Raw genomic sequence first — 17,383 nt, 5'->3', positions numbered from 1 at the left:
TAGAGTCATATCTTGTTCTAGTTTCGAGTTGTAATCCTTATGGTTGTAATCAATAAAAGTGTGATGATCATCATTATTAGAGCATTGCCCAATAAAAAAAGAAGAAAGGCCAAAAAAAAGGAAAGGCCCCCCAAAAAAAGGGCAATACTACTATCTCTTTTTCCACACTTGTGCTTCAAAGTAGCACCTTGTTCTTCATATAGTGAGTCTCATATATTGTGCTTCAAAGTAGCACCTTGTTCTTCATGTAGTGAGTCTCATAAGTTGTCATTTTATACTAGTGGGAATTTTTCATTATAGAACTTGGCTTGTATATTCCTACGATGGGCTTCCTCAAATGCCCTAGGTCTTCATGAGCAAGCGAGTTGGATGCACACCCACTAGTTTTCTTTTGTTGAGCATTCATAGCTCTAGTGCATCCGTTGCATGGCAATCCCTACTCCTCATGTTGACATCAATTAATGGGCAGCTCCATAGCCCGTTGATTATCCTCGTCAATGTGAGACTTTCTCCTTTTTTGTCTTCTCCACACAATCCCCATCATCATATTCTATTCCACCCATAGTGCTATATCCATGGCTCACGCTCATGTATTGCGTGAAGGTTGAAAAAGTTTGAGATTATTTAAGTATGAAATATTTGCTTGGCTTGTCATCGGGGGTATAGAAGTTGGGAACATCTTTGTGTGACGAAAATGAAGCATAGCCTAACTATATGATTTTGTAGGGATGAACTTTCTTTTCCATGCTATTTTGAGAAGACATGATTACTTTGATTAGTATGCTTGAAGTATTATTATTATTTTTGTCAATATGAACTTTTGTCTTGAATCTTTCGGATCTGAATATTCATATCACAAGTAAGACGAATTACATTGAAATTATGCCAAGTAGAACACCACATCAAAAATTCTTTTTTATCATTTACCTACTCGAGGACGAGCAGGAATTAAGCTTGGGGATGCTTGATACGTCTCCAATGTATCTCTAATTTTTTATTGCTCCATGCTACTTTATCTACTGTTTTAGGCAATATTGGGCTTTATTATCCACTTTTATATTATTTTTGGGACTAACCTATTAACCGGAGGCCCAGCCCAGATTTGCTGTTTTGTGCCTATTTCAGTGTTTCGAGGAAAAAGAATATCAGACAGAGTCAAAACGGAACGAAATCAACTGGAGAAGTTATTTTTGGAAGGAAAGCCACCCGATGGACTTGGAGTGCATGCCAGGGAAGAAGGGAGGTGCCCACGAGGGTGGGGGGCGCGCCCCCCTACCTTGTGGCCCTACCTTCGGTCCACTGACGTACTCCTTTCACCCATATATACCTACGTACCTTAAAACTTCCAGATCAGAAAATAGATCGGGAGTTCCGCCGCCGCAAGTCTCTGTCGCCACCAAAAACCTCTCGGGAGCCTGTTCCGGCACCCTGCCGGAGGGGAACCCATCACCGGTGGCCATCTTCATCATCCCGGCGCTATCCATGACGAGGAGGGAGTAGTTCACCCTTGGGGTCGAGGGTATGTACCAGTAGCTATGTGTTTGATCTCTCTCTCTCGTGTTCTCTCTCGTGTTCCCTCTATGGCACGATCTTGATGTATCCCGAGCTTTGCTATTGTAGTTGGATCTTATGATGTTTCTCCCCCTCTACTCTCTTTTGATGAATTGAGTTTCCCCTTTGAAGTCATTTTATCGGATTGAGTCTTTTATGAGAACACTTGATGTATGTCTTGCATGGGATAACCGTGGTGACAATGGGTTATTCTATTGATCCACTTGATGTATGTTTTGGTGATCAACTTGCGGGTGTCGTGACATTGGGAACCGATGCATAGGGGTTGGCACACGTTCTTGACTCTCCGGTAGTAGCTTTGGGGCACTCTTTGAAGTAATTTTATGTTGGTTGGATGAATCTGAGATTGTGTGATGCATATCGTATAATCATGCCCACGGATACTTGAGGTGACAATGGAGTATCTAGGTGACATTAGGGTTTTGGTTGATTTGTGTCTTAAGGTGTTATTCTAGTACGAACTCTTTTATAGATCGATCCGAAAGAATAACTTTGAGGTGGTTTCGTACCCTACCATAATCTCTATGTTTGTTCTCTGCTATTAGTGGCTTCGGAGTGACTCTTTGTTGCATGTTGATGGCTTGTTATATGATCTATCTATTATATTATTGTTGAGAAAACTTGCACTAGTGAAAGTATGAACCCTAGTCCTTGTTTCCTACCATTGCAATACCGTTTATGCTCACTTTTACCACTTGTTACCTTTTTGTTTTTATTATTTCAGATTACAAAAACCTATATCTACTATCTATTTTGCACTTGTATCACCATCTCTTCGCCGAATTAGTGCACCTATACAATTTGCCATTGTATTGTATGTGTTGGGGACACAAGAGACTCTTTGTTATTTGGTTGCAGGGTTGCTTGAGAGAGACCATCTTCATCCTACGCCTCCTACAGATTGATAAACCTTAGGTCATCCACTTGAGGGAAATTTGCTACTGTCCTACAAACCTGTGCACTTGCAGGCCCAACAACGTCTACAAGAAGAAGGTTGTGTAGTAGACATCACTAGGCAGGAAACTGAAGTGTCATTCCTAAGGACCTCTCTTGGCCGAGAGGGGGAGCGCGGAGCCGTCGAGAGGGTGCCCGAGGTTAATACCTTGGCAACCGAAGACCTGGGTGAGGCGACCCCCATGACAACAGATGGTGGGGACCCTCAACAATCCGGGCCCCAACCGAATATCATTCCGGAGACCAACACGGCTCCAGAATCGGATAGGCAACCCCCTTCGAAAGAGGGGGTAGGAGCATCAGCTCCGTCTGTGACCTCTGGAGCATTAATTCCCCCAATGCTCTTGAGGAAGCACTGCAAAGTTCTTGTGTCATGGAGGAGAACCGCACCCTGAAGGGTGTGTTTAGCGAGAAGGTTTAGTCGGCTAAGAGCGGACTGAACAAAGCCTTCCGCAGCCTACTGACAGGAATGCCCTAAAAATGTTTCATATAGGAGAATAAAACTGTGTACAGACAGTAGCCCCTGATGCTCTGTCTAGTTTGTGTCAAACCAGATAGAGGATCCACATAGTATTCGGGAGAGTAACATATTGTGCTATTATCGGAACAGGCCTCCTTGTTGGCGGCAACCTCCCATGCCGCAAAAGTTTCCGAACTCAATCGGAAGCTTCAGGTGGCAGATGAGGAACTCGTCCGCATTAGTAAGCGGTTCGATGAAACGCCAGGTATGCGTACGGTTTTAAAATTTTATTTTTATGTATGTAGTGATATGCATATTGAGATATTAACTCATAGAATGCTTTGATTATGGGCGTAATAGGCGCAGCCGAGGTCGAGACCCTCAAGGGCGCTGTTGCCCAGGCCAAGAAAGAGGCTGTGACGCCTGGATATTTAAGCCACATTGAACCTCTGTTAATGATGCCATGACACCATAGTAAGTAAAAACAGCACCGAAAACTATTATTTAAATACTTTTAAATATTAAATAATGACAAAACTATTTTAGTTTGGGTAGCAAGTTAATGTGGCCGTGGAATATTTGGTAACATCAAATTAGGTGCCATTTTGGTATTTTGCTAAAACAAAAAATAAAAAGAAATTGAAAGAAAACAGAAACGAAAAATAAATAAAAAGAAAAAAAAACAAAACAAACCAACATAAAGCAAACCCCCGTGGTCCAACTGGGCCACGGCCCAACCAACCGCCCACCAGGCTGGCCCACCTCCCCTCCTACTAACCCCTCATCTTGACCTAACCCCATTCCACGATCCCCACTCACCCCTCGGTCCACTCCTCCCTCTCCTCCCGATCTGGATCGGGGGTAATCAGCCCCGACGCCGCCACCCTTCGCCCCTGTAGCTCTGCCGTCGACCGCCGCCATGCTCCGCGCGCCCGCTGATACGTCTCCAATGTATCTATAATTTATGAAGCATTCGTGCTATTTCATTATCTGTTTTGAATGATTATGGGCTTTATTATACACTTTTATATTACTTTTGGGACTAACCTATTAACCGGAGGCCCAACCAATATTGCTGTTTTATTGCCTATTCAGTGTTTTGAAGAAAATGAATATCAAACGGAGTCCAAATGGAATGAAAACTTCGGGAGCGTGATTTTTGGAACGAACATGATCCGGGAGACTTGGAGTACAAGCCAGGGAAGCTTCGAGGAGGCCAGGAGATAGGAGGGCACGCCCACCCCCTAGGCGCGCCCCCTGTCTCGTGGGCCCCTCGAGGCTCCCCCGACCGACTTCTTTCGCATATATATATTCCCATATACCCCAAAACCATCGAAACAGAAGATAGATCGGGAGTTGCGCCACCGCAAGCCTTTATAGCCACCAAAAGCTCTCGGGAGCCCATTTCGGCAACCTGCCGGAGGGGGGATCCCTTATCGGGGGCCATCTTCATCATCCCGACGCTATCCATGACGAGGAGGGAGGAGTTCACCCTCGGGGCTGAGGGTATGTACCAGTAGCTATGTGTTTGATCTCTCTCTCTCTCGTGTTCTCTCTATGGCATGACCTTGATGTATCACGAGCTTTGCTATTATAGTTGGATCTTATGATGTTTCTCCCCCTCTACTCTCTTGTAATGGATTGAGTTTTCCCTTTGAAGTTATCTTGTCGGATTGAGTCTTTAATGATTTGAGAACACTATATGTATGTCTTGTTGTGCTTATCTGTGGTAACAATGGGATATCACGTGCCACTTGATGTATGTTTTGGTGATCAACTTGCGGGTTCCGCCCATGAACCTATGCATAGGGGTTGGCACACGTTTTCGTCTTGATTCTCTGGTAGAAACTTTGGGGCACTCTCTGAAGTACTTTGTGTTGGTTGAATAGATGAATCTGAGATTGTGTGATGCATATCGTATAATCATGCCCACGGATACTTGAGGTCACAATGGAGTATCTAGGTGACATTAGGGTTTTGGTTGATTTGTGTCTTAAGGTGTTATTCTAGTATGAACTCTTGAATAGATTGATCCGAAAGAATAACTTTGAGGTGGTTTCGTACCCTACCATAATCTCTTCGTTTGTTCTCCGCTATTAGTGGCTTTGGAGTGACTCTTTGTTGCATGTTGAGGGATTGTTATATGATCTATCTATGTTATTATTGTTGAGAGAACTTGAACTAGTGAAAGTATGAACCCTAGGCCTTGTTTCTTATCATTGCAATACCGTTCACGCTCACTTTTATCACTTGCTACTTTGCTGTTTTTATATTTTTAGATTACAAATACTCATATCTACCATCCATATTGCACTTGTATCACCATCTCTTCGCCGAACTAGTGCAGCTATACAATTTACCATTGTATTGGGTGTGTTGGGGACACAAGAGACCCTTTGTTATTTGGTTGCAGGGTTGTTTGAGAGAGACCATCTTCATCCTACGCCTCCCACGGATTGATAAAACTTAGGTCATCCACTTGAGGGAAATTTGCTACTGTCCTACAAACCTCTGCACTTGGAGGCCCAACAACGTCTACAAGAAGAAGGTTGTGTAGTAGACATCAAGCTCTTTTCTGGCGCAGTTGCTGGGGAGGTGAGTGCTTGAAGTTATATCTTTAGATCTTGCAATCGAATCTTTTAGTTTCTTGTTTTATCACTAGTTTAGTCTATAAAAGAAAATAAAAAAATGGAATTTAGTTTGTCTCATACGCTTCATCTTTTTAATATCTTTCGTGAGAATGATGGAAAGGAAAATTGAGGTCAATTGCTAGAAGAAGAAATCTATAAAATGTTTGGCACTAAATACGTGAATGATGAGCATGATTGCAATTTAGTATAAATTCTTTGAATACCCATGAAGCTAATGATATGCAAAGCCACAAGCTTGGGGATGCTATGTTTGATGAATATGATAATTTTTGTCCCCCAAGTTTTGATGAGAAAATTTATTATGATGAAAGCATGCCTCATATTTATGATGATTTTTGTGATGATACGTATGCTATAAAAAATAATGACAACAATGAAACTTGTCATCATGATTTTAGTTTTGTTGAGTTTGCTCCCACTACTATTCATGAGAAGAAATTTGCTTATGTGGAGAGTACTAAAATTTCTATGCAAGTAGATCATGAAAATAATGCTTTAGGTGCTGGTTATATTGTTGAATTCATTCATGATTCTACTGAATATTATTATGAGGGAGGAACATATGCTTGTAGGAATTGCGATAATATCAAGTTTCCTCTCTATGTGTTGAAAATCTTGAAGCACTGCTTGTTTTGCCTTCCTATGCTAGTTGATTATTGTTCCCATAAGTTGTTTGCTCACAAAATACCTATGCACAGGAAGTGGGTTAGACATAAATGTGCTAGTCATACTCTTCATGATGCTCTCTTTATGTTTCAATTCTTATCTTTTATGTTAGCATCATATCATCATGCCTAGCTAGGGGCGTTAAACGATAGCGCTTGTTGGGAGGCAACCCAACGTTATTTTTGTTTCTTACTTTTTGTTCCTGTTTAGTAATAAATAATTCATCTAGCCTCTGGTTAGATGTGGTTTTATGTTTTAATTAGTGTTTGTGCCAAGTAGAACCTTTGGGAAGACTTGGGTGAAGTCTTTATGATCTTGCTGTAAAAAACAGAAACTTTAGCGCTCACGAGATTAGCTGCCATTTTTTAGTGGAAAGTCCTTTTATGTTGATTATTTTTTAAGATGATTAATAGAAAAATTCCTCAGGTCAACCAATTTAAGAATTTTTTGAGTTCCAGAAGTATACGTTTGATACAGATTACTACAGACTGCTCTGTTTTTAACAGATTCTGTTTTCTATGTGTTGTTTGCTTATTTTGATGAATCTATGAGTAGTATCGGAGGGTATGAACCATAGGGAATTTGGAATAAAGTAGATATTACAACAATATGAATTTAGAATGAGTTCACAACAGTACCTAAGTGGTGGTTTTATTTTCTTATACAAACGGAGCTTACAAGTTTTGTGTTGAGTTTTGTGTGGTTGAAGTTTTCAAGTTTTGGGTAAAGATTCGATGGACTATGGAATAAGAAGTGGCAAGAGACTAAGCTTGGGGATTCCCAAGGCACCCCAAGGTAATATTAAAGGACAACAAAGAGCCTAAGATTGGGGATGCCCCAGAAGGCATCCCCTCTTTCGTCTTCGTTCATCAGTAACTTTACTTGAAGCTATATTTTTATTCACCACATGATATGTGTTTTGCTTGGAGCGTCATTTTATTTTGTTAGTATTTGCTTGCTGTTATTTATAATAATGTTTTTCATCTTTATTTTCAATAAAAATGTCAAGGATAGCCTTTACCATGCTTATTTTGCTGGTATACATGTTGCTGTTTGAAAACAGAAAGTTTACCGCTGTTGCAAAAATTCCCTAGAAAAGTCAGAGAATGATATAATATTGAAACTTTTTGCATTTGGAGCTATGATAAATCTTATACAGCGGAGTAGTTTTATCATAATCTTTGGAGTTAGGGAAGTATGATTAATCTTGCATTCTTTACGGACTATACTGTTTTGGCAGATTGCTGTTATGTTTTGCATTGTTTGCATATGTTTGCTTGTTTAATGATTCTATTTGAGGATAGGAGTATTAAATATGCATAGGCATTTAGTATGCAGTGTTGAATAATAATTTTAGTGATTTGTTACAGTAGAAAATGATAAGGTTTTGCATTAGTTTAAACTAACTTGTCTCACGAGTTCTTGTTGAGTTTGGTGTGGATGAAGCTTTTGATAAAAAGAGAAACCGTGACATGAATGGAATTAAGGAGACACAAAAGCTCAAGCTTGGGGATGCCCAAGGCACCCCAAGATAATATTTCAAGAAGTCTCAAGCATCTAAGCTTGGGCATGCCCCTGTAGGCATCCCACCTTTCTTCTTCAACAATTATCGGTTAGTATCGGTTGAACCTAAGTTTTTGCTTCTTCACATGAGTCGTGCTATACTTGAAATGTCCTTTTATTTTGATTTGCTTGCTGCTTGAATAAAATACCAAGATCTAAAATTCTTAAATGAGAGAGAGTCTTCACAGAGTTGCATAATTATTTAACTACTCATTGATCTTCACTTATATCTTTTTGGAGTAGTTTTTCACTTACTCGTGTGCTTCACTTATATCCTGTGAGTAAATGGTTGAATGAGTTGAATGTCATAAATCTGAAATTATATATATCTCATTTTCTTATCCCATGGGGAGTAATGACTTCACATCTAAGAAGTAGAGGTTGTAAATTTATTGAAGGTTAGCAAGTATTGTATTGGTCATTTGAACAATTCATAAAAGAATATTGAAGGAAGAAAGATTTCACATATAAATATACTATCTTAGACATCTTTTATAATTGTGACCACTCATTAAGTATGACATGCTAAAGAGTTGATGTTGGACAAGGAAGACAACGTAATGGGTTATGTTTTCTCACATCTCAGTTAAAGTATATTGTCATGGATCATTCAAACATGTTGAGCTTGCCTTTCCCCCTCATGCTAGCCAAAATTCTTTGCACCAAGTAGAGATACTACTTGTGCTTCCAAATATCCCTTAAACTAGTTTTTGCCATGAGAGTCCATCATACCTACCTATGGATTGAGTAAGATCCTTCAAGTAAGTGGTCATCGGTGCATGCAATAAAAATTGCTCTCTAAATATGTATGACTTGTTAGTGTGAGGAAAATAAGCTTTATACGATATTTTTATGGAAGCAATAAAAGCGACAGACTGCATAATAAAGGTGCATATACAAGTGTCAATATAAAGTGACGTTCTTTTACATTAAGGTTTTGTGCATCCAACCATAAAAGTGCATGACAACCTCTGCTTCTCTCTGCGAAGGGCCTATCTTTTACTTTATGTCTTTTACTTTATGCAAGAGTCAAGGTGATCTTCACCTTTCCCTTTTTCATTTTATCCTTTGGCAAGAACCTCGTGTTGGAAAGATCCTGATATATATATCAAATTGGATGTAAGTTAGCATGAACTATTATTGTTGACATCACCCAAAGGTGAATACGTTGGAAGGCAACACTATAAGCCCCTATCTTTCTCAGTGTCCAATTAAAACTCCATAACCATTAGTATTGCGTGAGTGTTAGCAATTGTAGAAGACTATATTATAGTTGAGTATGTTGAGTTTGCTAAATCAAAGCTCTGACATAGACCCTTCCTGAAAATAAGATGAATTGCAACAGTTTGATGACTGAGAATGAAGTTTGCTAGTTTTCAAGAAAGTTTATGGTCTATGCTTTAACATGTGAATTGATTGTTACTTGATCGTGAGAAGTTTTATGAGATGAACTACTGTTAGACATATAAACATGCTAGAAAAGGTGACTGAAATTATCATTGATCAAACTTGTCCACCTACTAGCATTCACACTTCATAAATTCTTTCTTTTATCATTTACCAACTCGAGGATGAGCAGGAATTAAGCTTGGGGATGTTGATACATCTCCAACGTATCTATAATTTATGAAGCATTCATGCTATTTTATTACCTGTTTTGAATTATTACGGGCTTTATTATACACTTTCATATTAATTTTGGGACTAACCTATTAACTGGAGGCCCAACCCATATTGTTGTTTTATTGCCTATTTCAGCGTTTCGAAGAAAAGGAATATCAAACGGAGTCCAAACGGAATGAAACCTTCGGGAGCGTGATTTTTGGAACGAACATGATCCGGGAGACTTGGAGTACAAGACAGGGAAGCTTCGAGGAGGCTAGGAGATAGGAGGGCGCCCCCTATCTCGTGGGCCCCTGGAGGCTCCCCCGACCGACTTCTTTAGCCTATATATTCTCATATACCCCAAAACCATCGAAACAGAAGATAGATCGGGAGTTCCGCCGCCGCAAGCCTTTGTAGCCACCAAAAACCTCTCGGGAGCCCGTTCCGGCACCATACCGGAGGGGGCGATCCCTCACCGGTGGCCATCTTCATCATCCCGGCGCTCTTCGTGACGAGGAGGGAGTAGTTCACCCTCGGGGCTGAGGGTATGTACCAGTAGCTATGTGTTTGATCTCTCTCTCTCTCTCTCGTGTTCTCTCTATGGCATGATCTTGATGTATCGCGAGCTTTGCTATTATAGTTGGATCTTATGATGTTTCACCCCCTCTACTCTCTTGTAATGCATTGAGTTTTCCCTTTGAAGTTATCTTGTCGGATTGAGTCTCTAATGATTTGAGAACACTTGATGTATGTCTTGCCATGCTTATCTGTGGTGACAATGGGATATCATGTGCCACTTCATGTATGTTTTGGTGATCAACTTGGGGGTTCCGCCCATGAACCTATGCATAGGGGTTGGCACACGTATTCGTCTTGACTCTCCGGCAGAAACTTTGGGGCACTCTTTTAAGTACTTTGTGTTGGTTGAATAGATGAATCTGAGATTGTGTGATGCATATCGTATAATCATGCCCACGGATACTTGAGGTGACAATGGAGTATCTAGGTGACATTAGGGTTTTGGTTGATTTGTGTCTTAAGGTGTTATTCTAGTATGAACTCTTGAATAGATTGATCCGAAAGAATAACTTTGAGGTGGTTTCGTACCCTACCATAATCTCTTTGTTTGTTCTCCGCTATTAGTGGCTTTGGAGTGACTCTTTGTTGCATGTTGAGGGATTGCTATATGATCTATCTATGTTATTATTGTTGAGAGAACTTGCACTGGTGAAAGTATCAACCCTAGGCCTTGTTTCTTATCATTGCAATACCGTTTACGCTCACTTTTATCACTTGCTACCTTGCTGTTTTTATATTTTCAGATTACAAATACTCATATGTACCATGGATATTGCACTTGTATCACCACCTCTTCGCCGAACTAGTGCACCTGTACAATTTAACATTGTATTGGATGTGTTGGGGACACAAGAGACTCTTTGTTATTTGGTTGCAGGGTTGTTTGAGAAAGGCCATCTTCATCCTACGCCTCCCATGGATTGATAAACCTTAGGTCATCCACTTGAGGGAAATTGGCTACTGTCCTACAAACCTCTGTACTTGGAGGCCCAACAACGTCTACAAGAAGAAGGTTTTGTAGTAGGCATCACCCACCTGTGTTGCCGCCTCACACAACCACCACCTCCACCCCAAGCGCCCGCAGGTGCCCGGCACCACATGAAACCAGCGATCCCCGCGCAGGACACCATGCGTCATCGTCGTCAGCGCATCCACCGGCCTCCCGCCGCTGCATCCGCCATGCCCATCCTCTTCGCCGACTTCCTCGCATCACTTCGAGCACGGCAACACCCTCGATGTGAGCAACCGCGTCGTTTTCCCCTTAGCTTGAGCCCGATTCCGAGCTTCGGCCTCGTTTATCGTTTTTGGTTGCTCCGCCTGCTGTAGTTGTCCGTTGTCGTCCATCTTGCACCTCGTCGCGCCCCGCGCCGCTGCCCCGTTCACCGGCCTCCTTTTCCCCTGCTTGTCGCTCCCCTGCTGCCAAGCACCCGCGCCCTCCGGAGTTGCCCTCCCGCGTGCGCGCACTCCTCCCCAGCGCCCGCGCTCGTCGCTCGGGGCCGGTCCCCGCCTTTGTCCCTGCATCGCAACCTCAATGCCCTGCCTCCCCCTTGGCCTCTCCCTCGGCCCAACTCGCTGTGTCGCCGCTGCCTGTAGGCACTACTGCCCCGCGGCTACGCGCCTTCGCCGTCCCGTTGCCTTCTCCTCCGACGGCGCCACGCTGGCACCCTGCCACTAGCCTGGTTGCCTCACCCGCTGCCCCGGATGCCTCGCCCGCACCCTGGCGCCCGTGAATCCGCCCCGGTTGGCCCTGGGTCATAGACAGCCGGGGCCCACGTCCCTAAAAATGTGAAAAACAAAAATGTAATAAAAAAGAGTTAAAAATATGTTAATTAATTAACTAACTTAATAAATTTAGCTTGATCAACTTAACTTAATTAACCTGTTTAATTAAACTAATGAATTAAGTAATTTATAAATCAGTGTATGATAGGGGCCCCACCCTTGTTGAGCAGTCAAACGTTGAATGGTCAACTGGGTCCCCCGGTCTCACATATCAGCCAGTGTACATTCTTGTGTACACTGTGCTGGGTACATCTAGCAATTTAACATTTAATTTTTAAATTAAAATCATTTAAAAAAGGAATTAAAACTTTGAAAATTAACGTAAAAATAATCTGTAAGTCGAATGAAAATACTTTGTACATGAAACTTGCTCAGAACGACGAGAGGAATCTGAGTACGCAATCCGTTCGTCTGTCACACATCCCTGGCATAGAGAACATACAACCATCTTCCTCCGGTTCGTCTGTCCAAAAATGTCAAACACTGGGGATACTTTCCCGGATGTTTCCCCCTTCGCGGGCATCGCCTAGTACTGTGTTAAGTCACCCCCTAGCACTGTGTATTGCCATGTTATGTCAAACACTTTGATTGCTTTGTTATTTATTGTGTCCCCCTCCGTTACTTCTTTCCGGTAGACCCCGAGACCGCTGCTGATACCCCCATGATCGACTACATCGACGACGACCCCTCCTTCTTGCCAAAGCAACCAGGCAAGCCCCCCCTTTAATCATCAAGATATCGCCAATTTTGTTCTCTCTTATTCTTGCATTAGGTGTGCTACTGTTGTTTATTCGATAGCTCCTATTCTGCTGCATAGCCTGTCCTTGTTATTACTGTTGATACCTTTACCTGCTATCCTGATGCTTATTATAGGTTGCTAGTATTACATCAGTGGCCCTACACTCTTGTCTGTTTGCCATGCTATACTACTGGGTCGTGATCACTCGGGAGGTGATCAAGGGTATATACTATACTATTACATACTTATGTTGATGATTCAGAGGTGGGGGCTGAAGGGGCAGGTGGCTCCATCTAGGTAGTGGTGGGCCTGGGTTCCCGACGGCCCCCGAGTGTTACTTTGTGGCGGAGCGAGAGGGCAGGTTGTGGCCACCTATGAGACAGGTGGGCCTAGCCCTCGTCGGCGTCCGCGGATACTTTAAATAACATGCTTAACCAGATCTGGATATTTGATCTGAGTCTGGCTATGAGCCTATAGGCACTAACCAACTACGCGGGAACAGTTATGGGCACTCGACATCGTGGTATCAGCCAAAGCCTTTTTAACGTCAGTGACTGAGCGGTGCACGCCGGGTTGGACCGCGTATCACCACTACCTTTGTAATGGAGGTTGCTAGGTCTGCTCAACGGCCGCGTACGCAACGTGCAGGTGTTCAACGGGCAATGGGCCTAGAACCCTGCGTGCTTAGGATTTAGACCGACGTGTTAACCTCTCTGGTGTGCCTGGGTAGGGCTGTGACGTGTTGATCTTCCGAGGCGGGGCATGACCCAGTAAAGTGTGTCCGCCCAGAAGGATCGAGCGTGTTTGGTAATGTGGTGCACCCCTGCATGGAAGTTTATCTATTCGAATAGCTATGTACCTCGGAAAAGGACGACCTGGAGTTGTATTCCGACCTTATGACAACTATAACCGGATACTTAATAAAACACACCCTTTCATGTGCCAGATAGAACCCGGTGATCGCTTTACCACAGGGCGACAAGGGGAGGATCGCCAAGTAGGACTATGCTATATGATGATACTTGGTGATCTTACCATCTACTCTCTTCTATATGCTTTAAGATGGAGGCTGCCAGAAGCGTGGTCTTCGATAGGACTAGCTACCCCTCTCTTATTCTGGCATTCTGCAGTTCAGTCCGCGGATACTAACCATTTCATTGATACCAATTCATATGTAGTGTAGATCCTTGCTTGGGAGTACTTTGGATGAGTACACACGGTTGCTTTGCTCCCCTTTTTTTCCCTCTCTATACCCGGTTGTTGCGACCAGATGTTGGAGCCCAGGAGCCAGACGCCACCGTCGACGACGACTCCTAGTAAGCCGATGGTGCCTAGTACTACGTGCAGGCTGCCGCTGACGACGAGGAGTAGTTTAGGAGGATCCGAGCAGGAGGCCTGCGCCTCTTTCGATCTGTATCCCAGTTTGTGAAGGCCATCTTATGGCAACTTGTTTAACTGATGTATGTACTCAAATATTATTGCTTCCGCTGACTTGTCTATGATCGAGAACTTGTATTCAAGCCCTCGAGGCCCCTGGCTTGTATTATGATGCTTGTATGACTTATTTATGCTAGAGTTATGTTGTGATATCTTCCCATGAGTCCCTAATCTTGATCTTACCCGTTTGCGTGTATGATTAGTGTACGGTCAAATCCGGGGCGTCACAAGTTGGTATCAGAGCCGACTGCCTGTAAGAATCCCCCTTCCGAACTCCTTGGCCAAAGTTGAGTCTAGTCATTGAAAAAACTTTTACTAACATGGCTGTGTGGCTTACAGGCCCACGTCGTCATTGGGTGGTATTAGGATCTTTTATTCCTCGTCTATACTCTCGGACTCCAATCTCTTTTCTATTCGGGTTAAATTATTTTGCTAACTTTAACTTCAGGTTCTCGTAAATACTTCCTCCCGGAGAGCCCTTCATTCCAGATGATGGCGTGATTCACTAGAAGATTGTGAAGATACTCTTCGATGTTTTCCCGAGACCCTTGTGCCCTCCGCCTTTGCAATTCCATACAACCGATATATCCATATGGATAGCGACATACACTCGTCGTTCTTACAATCTTTCTCCATTGAGCTTGTTATTACAAGATACACCAAAGCATTTGACCATGTTTTGGTAATCCGTTGTGTGTGCTGCCTTGCAGCTCCATTTTCGCATTAATACCCCTACGGATAATTCATTACACTTATTGAGTATTCGTTCATCCCCAGTTGATCATATGCTTCATAAGATACTCTGAAATACTATCTGATCTTCCGACAATCCTCTTCCAACTATTCCTCTGCAAATACTTGTCTGCTTACATTATGGACGCTTCCCATATGTCTAGCAATATTCATTAGATCCTTTGAAACCGTCATTTTGATCATATTGATTCAACATATGTGCAAATGCAAGCAATCATCAATTGATCCATTTAAATTATCTTCCTAGCTCGAACGTCTCTTTGAACATGAGCTGGTTCTCGACCAACCAAATTGCTATTGATTGTACCCATAAGCCTACTCAACTTATCCATCCTTAATCAGAGCTTTTGATCCTCATCACTTGATTTGGAAATCATAATTACTTTGCATTTGATATTTGAATTACACGGTTGCTTCCATAATCCTATGCTTGAGTGCTCAAGCAATTCAGTTAATCCTATTTGGAAATCATAATCCTCACCACTTGAATTACACTTTGCATTCCTTTCTTCCTCTGATTGAGTGCCGATGCTCACATCAGCCCCGTTATGGACCATCAGATCTGTTGTTGGATTATCATCCGAGAGTGTCCTTCCTTCTTTGTTGGCCAACCATGCTCTGCTTTCGAGCTGGTGATAATTACTCTCGAAGCTTGTGGTATATCTTTCTAAGATGCCCCAAGGGGTTAAACCTATGCCTTCCTTAGTCTGTGTGAACCCGAAAGTTTTTCAAGGTCCATACTCCTATGGCAAGCCACCAGGTAGGTCTTCGCACTCAAATCATTTTTAACAGAGAAGTGAATGAAAGGTTATGCATTAAAGAAGTGGGAGTTGACCTTGAACTTTGTGTTCATGCCCATGGACACGATGTAGATCTTATCATGGAAGATACTAGTAAATTAATTATTCCATTGGTATAAGTTCATCTTATATCTGGGATCTGCTCTTTTGCAATCGTGGTTCCGGCCATATTGATATTCTTTGATTCCTTTTCTTAGACAAGTTGAGGTACTTGTCTTCTGCAGATCAATGCACATGTCCAACCTTTACATTGATCTACCGTCGAGTATTACACTCTGGTATCTCGAGAATATCATGGGACTGCGTAACTTCTTTTGGGTTCTTCATCAACTGTAATTTCTCCCCGATTCCAATTTTCCGGGGTTATTGGTTGTCGTCAACCGAGAACACCGATATGTGAACTGATTGCTCATTCCGTCTTGATAACCCTAAGTAATTTTTGTTGCTTATGGGTTTAATAAACCTTCAAGCATTCCTAGCCTGATCGGCTATATCATTATCGTGCTAAATTTTAGCTGTGCTACCTTGTCCTTCTTTTCGGAGCACAATTTTCGACGATGAGTTAAGCCTACGCGATCTTCCTCGTCATATCATTTCGCCTTGAACAACAAGCTTGATTTCGAGTTTGTGTCGTACCCTTGGTTGCAATAACCTTTCCCTTCATCATTCCTTTGACTTGATGTCATCGCCGATTGATTACATCTTCATGAAATATCTCGACAAATGTGTCATGGTCATCATCAACATTCTAAGCTCTTCCAGGGTATCATTTGAATGACGTGAAATACCATCCTTTCCCTCAATGATTTGTGTTATCATCGACCACTTTATTGCCTTCCGTTCAACACAAACTTGTTCGTGTTTTGTGCCATACATTCAGATCCTTGCTATCCAGCATTTGTTCTTCTTTACCTTGGAGTATTACCACCTTTTATGTCCAGAATTTCGTGGGAATTTCACCACCTCTTGAGAATTCTTGATACAAGTGATACTTCTCACCATCACCATGATAACCCACAAGTGTAGGGGATCGCAACAGCTTTCGAGAGTAGAGTATTCAACCCAAATTTATTGATTCTACACAAGGGGAGCCAAAGAATATTCTTATGTATTAGCAGTTGAGTTGTCAATTCAACCACACCTGGATAACTTAGTATCTACAGCAAAGTATTTAGTAGCAAAGTAGTATGATAGTAATGGTAACAGTGACAAAAGTAAAGATAATAGTTTTGTAATAATAGTAAAAGTAGCAACAGAAAAGTAAATAAGCAAAGCACAATATGTGAAAAGCTTGTAGGCATTGGATCAGTGATGGATAATTATGTCGGATGCGATTCCTCCTGTAATAGCTATAACATAGGGTGACACAAAACGAGCTCCAATTCATCAATGTAATGTAGGCATGTATTCCGAATATGGTCATACATGCTTATGGAAAAGAACTTGCATGGCATCTTTTGTCTTACCCTCCCGTGGCAGCGGGGTCCTAGTGGAATCAAAGGGATATTAAGGCCTCCTTTTAATAGAGAACTGGAACAAAGCATTAGCACACAGTGAATACATGAACTCCTCAAACTATGGTCATCGCCGAGAAGTATCCTTATTATTGTCACTTCGGTGTTGTCGGATCATATCACATAATAGTTGACTATAGACTTGCAAGATAGGATCAAGAACTCACATATATTCATGAAAACATAATACGTTCATATCTGAAATCATGGCACTCGGGCCCTAGTGACAAGCATTAAGCATAGCAAAGTCATAGCAACATCAATCTCAGAACATAGTGGATACTAGGGATCAACACCTAACAAAACTA

The sequence above is a fragment of the Triticum dicoccoides genome, chromosome 3B, assembly GCF_002162155.2.
Source record: "Triticum dicoccoides isolate Atlit2015 ecotype Zavitan chromosome 3B, WEW_v2.0, whole genome shotgun sequence".
NCBI classification, from domain to species: Eukaryota; Viridiplantae; Streptophyta; class Magnoliopsida; order Poales; family Poaceae; genus Triticum; species Triticum dicoccoides.
The sequence above is the reverse complement of the archived record's forward strand: the minus strand, read 5'-3'. Positions refer to the sequence as shown.